The sequence below is a fragment of the Delphinus delphis genome, chromosome 14 (genome assembly GCF_949987515.2).
Source record: "Delphinus delphis chromosome 14, mDelDel1.2, whole genome shotgun sequence".
Taxonomy (NCBI): domain Eukaryota; kingdom Metazoa; phylum Chordata; class Mammalia; order Artiodactyla; family Delphinidae; genus Delphinus; species Delphinus delphis.
In genome coordinates, this window is record NC_082696.1 from 32,148,048 (window position 1) to 32,158,230 (window position 10,183).

At 44.7% G+C, this 10,183-nt stretch overlaps 1 protein-coding gene across 6 annotated transcripts in view; it reads right to left on the reverse strand.

The window, feature by feature from the left end:
- The window catches only part of L3MBTL3 (L3MBTL histone methyl-lysine binding protein 3), a 117,759-nt gene extending 112,493 nt beyond the window's left edge, over window positions 1-5,266 (reverse strand). For 4 of the 6 annotated variants that reach the window (XM_060029978.1, XM_060029977.1, XM_060029976.1 and 1 more), the window contains exons 1-2: window positions 3,195-3,460; window positions 1,572-1,645 (exon numbers count right to left, since the gene is read on the reverse strand). The gene's annotated coding sequence lies outside the window, so the exon portion shown is untranslated. Of the gene's footprint in view, window positions 1-1,571; window positions 1,646-3,194; window positions 3,461-4,411; window positions 4,430-5,194 lie in introns of those variants that run through there. The other 2 variants (XM_060029973.1, XM_060029974.1) reach the window with 2 other exon arrangements.
- Between the last annotated feature and the right edge of the window lie 4,917 nt (window positions 5,267-10,183).

The following is a 10,183-nucleotide window of genomic DNA, read 5'->3' on the forward strand; positions in this document are numbered from 1 at the left end:
TAGAAAAGAAATATCCCCCAGAAGTACTGTGACAAGTCCGTATAATATATACACCAAAAACTAATCTAATAATTTTAGCCAGGAATTAAATCACTCTGTTCGGCTCTTAAAAACCTACCTCCTGCCCTTTCCAGAAAACGTGGTTAAGGTGAAATGGTAATATGACAACCATTTCAAACATCTGAATAGCTCTTCATAGCGCTCAAAACCTTATTTTATTTGATCCCTTCAACAAAGAAATCAAGGCAAGCATTGTTGCTCCACTTTTCCAGATGGGGAAATCTAGGCTGAAAGAGTTAAAGTGACTTACACAAAGTGGTACATTCAGTGGCTAAACTGTCTTCTGATTCCTATTCTAGTACTCTATCTACACTCACGGTGATTCCCCAATTGAAGAAAAAATAATCACTGTCTTCCACTCAGCACATCTAAACATGAAACTCACCACCCTAGGAAACACATTTCACTCTGCCTGAACTCTACTTCTGTCTGGGTGATCTTCTTGGAGCTGTTCTTGCCCCCTTGTCTCTGCTGCATCACCTACGTAGACATCTATTTATTTTGCTAAATTATACTACTCAAGATGATCCACAAGCAGAAAATGACAATAAATTCCCTTTTAACAATCATTTTTATATTGGTATTTATTCAGTTATGACATCGAGACCACATCTACCCTGGTTATAAGGTGGCTCAATAGGGATTATTAGTTCTGCTAATTTATTTTGTTTTCTTTTGTTTTTGCCAAACAAGAATTAGTAACTCCTTTAATACTCAAGACAGAGAAGGAAAATGAAAGGCAGAAAAAGAAAGGGAAAGATCAAAAGAAAAAAGGTATACATAGTAGAAAGCACTACAGTAGCACAAATGTACTTTGATGCTCTACCCAGAGAGGGCCCCCCTTTGCCTGAGAATGACCTTTGTCCTGAAAGTAGGCCCTGGATTATTGGAGACAAACCAGCACCCTCCAAAATTACCAAAGGGATCTTTACTGGACAACAGCTGTCTTCCCTGTGGTGATATGCTTAAAAGTTGACAAGTTTATGCTAACACACTGGAAACTCACTATAACCTATGATTCGATATTTGGCACAAGTCAGACCACCGTTGGACTTGAGTCACAGAATATAAGTTACTTAAATATCCCCAAAGATCTTGTTGTGAATTTCACCTACAAAATTTTACCAAGTTCCAGAACCTTCCATATCACTGTGTACTTATACAACAGTTATATTAATTCACAATTGCTTTGTTCTAGTTTTCCCACTTTCTCAACTCCAAAGAATAAAACTATTTATTTTCAGCAGAAAACAGGTGCAATTGGAGCGTGAATTAAGAATCTAGCAAAAAGCCAGTCCAAAGGTTATCCAGAACAATCTCTTAACTTTTCCTGATGTTTTAAGTAGAGCCTCAAGCCCACTCAGTGTCAAGACTTCCATGCATTCAAAGCGGCCCTCACAAAATGATGTTTTTCTGCCAACCTTGTTCCACACTCTCCTCCCTCATCCCCAAATGCAGCTTTTAACATTTGCAAGTATATCAAGGAATTTGTTTCAACATGCAACTCTTACCTAGTTGCAGTGAAGAAATAACTGTCTGATGGTCTTTAAGACTGTCGTCCACCCTCAAGACTTCTTCCGGAGGTCTAGCATTGATTTAAAAGGAGGACAAATAAAATCAAAATATTGTCATAAAAAAAAGCCTTCAAACCCACAACTAATATGTATAAATTTTGAATTGCTGATTTATTGCATGATTTCATATATTACCACTTGATATGTTAAAAAAAAAAACTAGTTCTGGATGAGATGAACTAGATTTTATCATTTATATCATTGCCCTCCCCTAAATTCCCCCATTAAAGTCTCTCCCATTGTATGACAAGCAGATGAAAGTTACAAGGGTCATTTGGTTCAACTTCCATTTCTCTCATTGCTTTTCTTAAAACTAAAGTTACTACGCAGAACACACACTGGCAAAAGAATAGATTCTATGTAAGCAAGTTTTGTCCGTATATCAAATATTTAAGCGTTTAAATCACAAACTATACAAAGCGTTCAGAAATAATGTATTTTGCAGTGAAACAAAATTACACTCTTAGCACTAAAAGGGGCCATTTATTTTATGACTATATATAACTGTATGTTTAAGCAACTAAGTATCAGCCTTAAATTATATTTATTAGAGAATAAAATGATCAGCTCACATAAAAGGCACATTTCAACCAAAGGTCTTTCTCATTTTTTCGAAGTTTTAAACACAAATTGCACTTTGCATTTTTATTAACGTTCAAATGAAATTATCTGCTGTGACTCCTGATTAAAAGTAGATCAAATGTGTAGACAACGATAAATATAAAAAACAAACAAATTGCTTCTAATCCAGAGAGTGACCAATCTCAAATCCCAGCATAAAAGCAAAGTGTTTTTTCCCATAGAAGTAATGAAGAGTGGAAGTTGTAGAGTCTGGGTCCTCAGATCTCATTTGCTCTCCAATGTACTAAACTTTCTATTTCTGATCAGCATCCTCTCATACAACATCTGGCTGCTCGCTCGGGTCGTCTAATTACTTCCACGTCTGAACGGACTACGTAGCTAAAAGTAAAGGCCAAAGTTTGCTCTCGGCCTTCCGAACTTAAAAAGATGCGTTTAACCACTAGAGGTCTCCCCTTGGCCAGTTTTGTACGTTCGCTATTTTGCTGCACTTGAAACTTTCCGGAGAAATGCTCTACTCGAGTCAGTGTTTTTCTAAAAACTTGCGCAAAAATCCACGCGACCGAGCTAGCCAGTACAGAGACTCTCGGGCTCCCCAAACCGATAAAGCTATTACAAACAACCCTCTAGGAAAATCAAAATTAATATTCGACGCACTCGCTCCAGCCGCTCCCCCCCCCCGCCCCATTCTTATTTCTCATCTCAGTTTCCCTGAACTTAAACTCAGAACAATCAAAAATCTATTTTTGTTTCGGTGCACTCTGAAGGATCTCTAACGCATTTTTCTGGCGGTAGACCCGAGGTGGTAGAGGAGCGGGCCGAGGGATGCAGGGAGGGGGAAGGGCCGTGCTCACAGCGCCCGAGGAAGTTGCATAAGGAAAGAGACTCCGTTTTTTGGGTCCCCTCAAAAAATCGGCAGGGAGGGGGAGGAAAAGGAAGCGGGGAGGGGGGAGGTAGGAGGGAAACCGAAGCGACGTTTACCTTCGTCTCCCCGTGTAAGGGTGGGGTAACAGCCACGATCTTCGCGACCCCGGAGGGCGGCTCGTTACCCCCACCTCTCTCCAAGCGCAGACGGACAAACAGATACCCCCACCCCTCCGCGGGGAAGGCGGGGAGGAAAGTGCCCGCTTTTAAACTTTCTCTCACGGTCGCGCTTGGGCCGGGCTTTGACCAGAAAGGGTGGGGGAGACTGGAGGGCCTTTTTCTTTCAAGGTAATTAAAGTTTTACCACCAGCACAGAAGTTGCGCCCCCCTCCCCCGCTGCCAGGGCTCACAAGTTTTCCTCCCGCTCCTCCCCCCCCCCAACCCGCCCCACCAGCTCGCGGGGCGCGCGGCGGATGCCTCGGCTCCTGCGCTTCCCGATCCCCACCCCCGCCGGCCTCTACTTCCCCCCGCCGGGCCGCCGCGGCGCGAGGACGGCCCGCCGGGCCCAGGACGCTAGTGTGCAAAACCCATTATCCCGGAACGGCACACGCACGCGGCGCGAGGCGGGCGGCGGCCCCGCCTCGGACCCCTCTTTGCCTCCCCAGTATAAGCACAGCGTAAACAAGTTGCAGGAAAAGCAGCCCCGCGCCTCCACCCCCCCACCCCCGCCCGCCTCCCCGGCGCGGCGGCCACCGCCGCCCGCCGCTACCGCCGCCGCGGCCGCCGCCTCCAGACACACGCCCGCGCCCGCACCCGGGCCGGCGCGGCACGGCGCGGGGCGAATGCAGCGACGGCGCGGGCTCCCGGCCCGGCCCGCGAGCCCGCGCCCTGCGCCCTCCCCCGCGCGGACGGCCGCCGCGGGCCCGCGCCGCCTCGCTTCCCGAAGCACTTTCCTGCCTCGGGCAGAAATAAACCGGAGGGTTTATTTTTGTGCAACTTTCCCAAAATGGCGGAAATTGGAGCTGATCTATATGAAATTCTCACACAGTCGGTCGGGAAGGGGGAGGCGGCGAGGAAGAAAACGCAAACTCTCGGCCGCCGAGCCCGCCGCGGGTCCGTGAGTGTGTGCGTGCGTGTGAGTGTGCGTGTGCGCGGTGGGAGTCGGGGAGGCCTTTCCGCCGCGCGCGCACACACACACACACACACACACACACAGACACACACAGAGCACACGCCGGGGAGACGCGCCTGCACATTCAACCAGTCCATTCTCCGCAGCCCGAGCGGGTAGAAAGTGGCCCGGCCTCTTTTCCCACTGCCTCGGTCTCCCGTACTTGTACTTCTCGCGCTCGCTCGCTCGCTCTCCGGTGCGCGCCCGGCACAAAGGCCACACGGGCGGAGGGGGCCGCAGGGGCGGCGCGCGGGGCTCGCGCCTCTCGCCGCACCGATCCGCGGCCCCGGCCGCCCCCGCCGGCGCCCCCAGCCTCGGCCGCCGCGCTCGCCGCCCGGGCTGCGGCTCCGCGGCGCCCACTCGGGCACGCACCCCGGCGGAGCCCGGCGCCGCCGCGCTCCCCACCCCGCGCCCGGTGTCATGAAAGCGACCAAAGTGACAAGCTCGGGGGGCGCGGGGGAGGGGGCACACACGCATCTGGCCGCCTGCGCGCGGGCGAGAGCCCGACGCGGCCGCCTCGCCCCGGCTCCTTTCCGCACGGCCCCCCACACCCTTCCCCGTGTGCGCGCAAAGAAAAAAATACAAGTCTCTCCTCCCCCCATTTTTTCCTTTCTCTTTTCTCTCTCTTTTGTTCCTCTTTCACACTCGCACTCACTACTTCAGAGTGAGATGCCCAGAGACTCCCCCTCCAGCCGTTTCCGAGTCACTTGCCCACTTTTTTCCCCAGGATTAAGTTTTCTTCTGTTTCCCAGAGGCGCAGAGAAGTGGGGGAGAAACCCCTTCTGTCCTTTCCCCTCCCCTGATCTGTTTCACAAGACGAGGGTGCGCTTCCTTCTCTCTATAGGTCTCTTAACTTTCATCCTCACCCAGAAAAATAAATGAATGGCTTTTGCACGGACAAATCTTCAGATTAATAAGAGATTAGATCCGATCAACCGCTTCTTACCCCCAAATTTTCTCTTTTTTTTTTCTCCGTCTCACGAGTAGTCCTGACAAATGGTCCAGGGCTGCGGGCGCACTGCGCATGTGCGCGTAGAGTCAGGGCTGGGGAGAGGGGAAACTGCGCTGGTGCCGGTGCCGCCGCCGCCGCCACCGCCACCGCCGCCGCCGCCGCCGCCGCCGCCACTGCTGGGGAAGCTCGCTCTGGCTTCCCTGTTAATGCTGCTGCGCCTTCGCCGCTGGAAAGCAGCATTAAAGCGGGTTGGCAAATGCAGCAGCCCGCAGACACTGTTTCAGGTGCATCTTTTCAATACCCTTGTCACCGGCTCGGGGCTGGTTCAAGAACAATCAAAACAAATATGAAAGACTGCTAAGGTTATAAATTTCTTTGTGTATTTTTCACTTTACTTTTTTAAAAAGGCATTTCTCAGAGCAGCTAATCCACCATATACTGTTAAACGTATGCTTTCAGCCATTAAAGAGTGGGATTAGTCTTATAGGAACACAACCCAAAGGCTAAATGCATGCTACAGGTCATGAAAAATAAGAAAGTTTGAAGTTTTTACGCCCTAGAACCTCCCCCGCTTTTAGGACTGGAAGAATACATTATAAAGTGTGCACGTGCTTTGCGTTTCTTAAGTGCTGGTCTTTATTGACAGCTTAAACGTGTTAGGCCTCTGTTGTGAAATATGTTGGGACACGTATGTCAACTTAGAAATCAGTGTTCAAGTCCTCTGTCCTCTGGCAATAAGCAGGTCGAGGACGACCCTCTGAATGTATTCAGTCAAGATTGCTGAGCGGTCCTAAATAGCAAAACCTGTCTTTGCTAAGGCATCAAAACTAGATCAAGCGAGGGTATTGCATTTCGGTATTGACGGCTTTCCACTTATTGACTACAGGCCTCCTTTTGGGCCGCTCACCATTCTCCTTTTCTACTAGATACAAGTACTTAGAAAATAATTAAAGAAACTGAAATTGTGATCAACACCTCTATGTCAATAACGGAGCTTGCTTCGCGAGAAAAAAAGTAGCACTTCAGGAGTGGTGGAAGCAGGTCTTACATTTTGCTGGGGTAGGGAGATAAAGTAATGCCCCCATCTCAGAATGGACTATTTAGTTTGCATCTAATAAAGGGTAAAGGAGGCCCTTTTCCAAAATTGCTGCCTGAGGCCTAGAATTTAAATATATCACAGATGGAAATTCTGTATTAAAAATCCTTCTCCAAAATGTAAGTAATAATGTTCTTGATTGAATTTTTTCACTTAAAGAATGTTCTTTGAACCAGTTTCAGAAAATAAACTGTTAAATTCTTTCCTTAGGACCATGAAATTACCCTAGAGAAGCAGACTACCCGACAATGTCTTCTGTTGGTATAGTGACCAAATTCTCCAAACCAAAACCCAGGATATATGGCTTGACATGTACTCAAAACAAAGGAACAAACTCTGTGAAGCTGAAATGAGTTCATAAAATATGCTTCATATTTTGGGAAACAATTGGTTTAGGGATGTGAAGTAGGGAAGGCTGGGTTAGTGGGAACTATAGATAATATCATTGATTTCACCCACCACATCCAACCTTTTTCTGAGTTGCTCCCAAACAGCCTAATTAACTGATCTGAATTTCAGCTTCTCTCCTTTTCTCCCTAGCCCTTGAATAAGCAGTGAAATGGCCAAAGGGAGAGAGACTACAGGAGGAGAAAGGAAGCAAAGCCAGGGGCTATGTGCAAAACTAAGACCTTACCCCAAAAGAAACTAAAATTAATTTTAGATTCCTCTTTCTAAAAATCCATTTTAGATTTGTTCTCTCTAGATAATTTCTGGATGATGTTTCTACTTCACATATATGTTCAGAGATTTCCACAGTCCATAAACTTACCTTAAAGGCCTACCTTGTGCTAATCATGCTACAAGGTGTTGGGGATAAACAGATGGTCAAAACTAGGCAACAAGGAATTCAGTCTGGCAAAGGGGACAGTCTAGTGCACTGGGCATTGCTGTACAGTGTGGAAGATGTGGTACTAGGGGTATGCAGAACAATTATAACTGAGGAGCACCTATGGCAATAGGAAAGGCTTTCCAGAAAAGGTGGTAACTAACCTGATTTGTGAAGGACAAGTGTCCAGGGTATGTGGTTCTACTTTTTTCTCTGGGAAGATGATCCAATCAGAGGAAGCCTGAGTAAAGGTCCAAGGGTTTGGAGAGCAAGGCTTGCCTGAGACCCATGCACATGTCGAGATTCACTAACAAAAATAAGGTCTAGTTGAGGCTCTCTACAATATGTGTCTTTCTCCCCCAGAGATCATCAGTAAAATCTCAAAGATTTAATCTAAATTGTTCCCAAGATGTGGTTCTGGATGGGAAATATTTTGAAGGTACTCATATGTAAGGGTAATGCTACCAGATTTTTCTACAAAGAATTCATCAGTGTTACCACCTGAAACAGAGGCAGAATAAGATATTAGAATCTAAATAACACTGCATTATTCTTTATATAAATTGGTAGTATTTACAGAACCTTTCTCCATCTGTTCCCTAAATGGTAATATCCTAGTAGAAGCTTTTTGTTGTTCCTTCACACTTCCACCATTCAGTCACTGGTTAGTAATTCACGATGAATCCCTTCTTTCCAGCATCCCTTAATCGCATGTTATCAGTTTATAGCTCATTCAGTTGGTTTAGGCCCGGTACTAATGAGATGAAGGTCATGAGTTCCATTCCCTAATGGCTAGTTAGTTTTGATCTGTTTCATAGCCACAAACTTCTTTCCTAACCCCAGTTTCCCATGTTGTAACATGTGCTATTGGTCACAATTCTTAAGGTAAAATTGAATCTTTCCACAGAAATTTTCTAAAATGAACAATACTTGAAATCATTCTTTCAATGTATTATCTTACTTTTAAGTGTGAGTCACGTTATTTATTTTTTTAGCCTATATAATTGTGTGCTCCATGTTTTTCCAAGTATAAAAATGACATTAACATTGATTTGGTCAAGATTCTTATTACTGATATTTATTTATAAGAGCTGAGTTTGATTTTCTTGTTAGTGTTCTAGATAACACTGAAATGTAATACTGGTAATCTTTACTGTGACACATCTGTATACATTCTTAGCAGAGAGCTTGTGATAGTGAGATGTAATTGAAATGCTGAGAGTAAAAGAAAAAGGATCTGTTACTCATCAGGTAAGGAAAGGATCATAACGTAAATCTTAAATCCTCAACATCTTGAGGAAATTAATTCTGGATAGATGTGAATATTTATTATAATTTTGTTTAGATGCAAAGGTAAAGTTAGAAATATGACAGACATATTCAAAAGAGTGGAATAATATGGGACTATAAACTGACTTCTAAATTAAAAGGAAAGAGAGTTTATAATTTTCCATAACACACTTACTCACTTAAAGCCTAAATTTAAGAGCCTTATAACTAAACAGTATTAGAGGAACAAGCCAGACTTCAGAACATGTCTGTGACAGTAGCCTCTGATACACTTAGACCCTGGTTCTAGAATGTTCTTTCCATTTGACCTGGCCTCCTGGCCACAGCTGACTGGTCCAGAAGTGGGCATTTAATCCAAGGACTGAATCAAGTAGGGGTGGCCTATGAGTCAGCAGGGAGTGCTTCCCCATGTGAGTAAAAGTGATGAAATGGAACAGTCTATTCTCACGCTTGAACCGGAAATATTGAAGATGAAATTAATTGATAGGCATTACAAAAACTAAACTAAATGATTCACAAAGAGAAAAAGGTAGAGTGCAGGTACCTTGGCTGTTAGGCATTAGAAACTATGCATAAGTAGAAATCATACGGTAGGGCAGAGCAGAAGTTAGCCAGCCAGATAAAGGTGCTAGAGCCGCCCTGGGCTCTACATGACCTCCTATCCCCAAACGTCATTCTAGTCTTGGAAAGGCCTGGCCACTTTGGGACATCATGAAAACCACCTACATAGCTAGAATTTCTGTCTTCACTAGTATCACCATGATAGCTCCCCATCCCTTATGAAAAATTGAGTCATTTTTTGAATTGAGTAGATAAACAAAAGACCCCCAGCAACAGCAGAACGTATGACTTCTTCTTTTTAATCCTACAGATTTAAAGGGGTCATGTTAGAAAGTCAGTTTAGTCAGCCCAGTACCCAATCACCTTGTGCCCATTAGTGGAACATGCAGGCCAGACGGTAAGGATCAGATCCCAACACCATCACTTGCTGCTGATGTGTGATCTTGAGCAAGTTGCTGAACCTCTCTTACCTCAGATTCCACGTCTGTAAAATGGGAATATTTACAGTACCTAGCTCATGAGGTTGTTAGGATTTAATGGAGTAATAGAAGACTAAACCTTGGCATGTGGTTAGTAATCAATAAATGTTAGCTTGTGAGTTGGGGGTTTTTGCCTGAGTTGTTCCCTGCAATATTCCTAACACCCAGACTTGTACCTACACACAGTTAAGTATGCAATGAATATTTATTCAGTGACTTAAGGAAATACTATCATGTGAATTATTAGGTTCACTCTTTTACTTGCCCCTTTCCCAGCTGGTTACTAGGCCAGAGGTGTCATGTCACAGGCGTGCCCATGGACAACATCCTCCTAAAAGTTCCTGAAAGCATGTAAACAGAGAGTGCTAATGGAATTCATAGGCCCTATTTCAAAGGAGCCTGCTGTTCAGAATATATTATCTTTATTTAGCATTTATATTACACTTTTATATTTTCAAAGCCCTTTTCAGTTTTTTAACTAAATATTTGTTATAACATTCCTACGTTATCTTTCATAAGGGAGGTAACTGAGGCATGGTTCCAATCGTTAATACCTATATCTAGAATAAGATTCATCACATAAATACAGTTAAGTGTAACTGTACAATAAAAAAAAAAATCTGGAACATTACTTTGTTCATGTAGAATGCCGAATGGAATGTCAGCGTTCGAGAAGAAGACAATCTGTTACTTTAAATTATACTAGCTCTGCTTTTCACTTGGTTCTATTT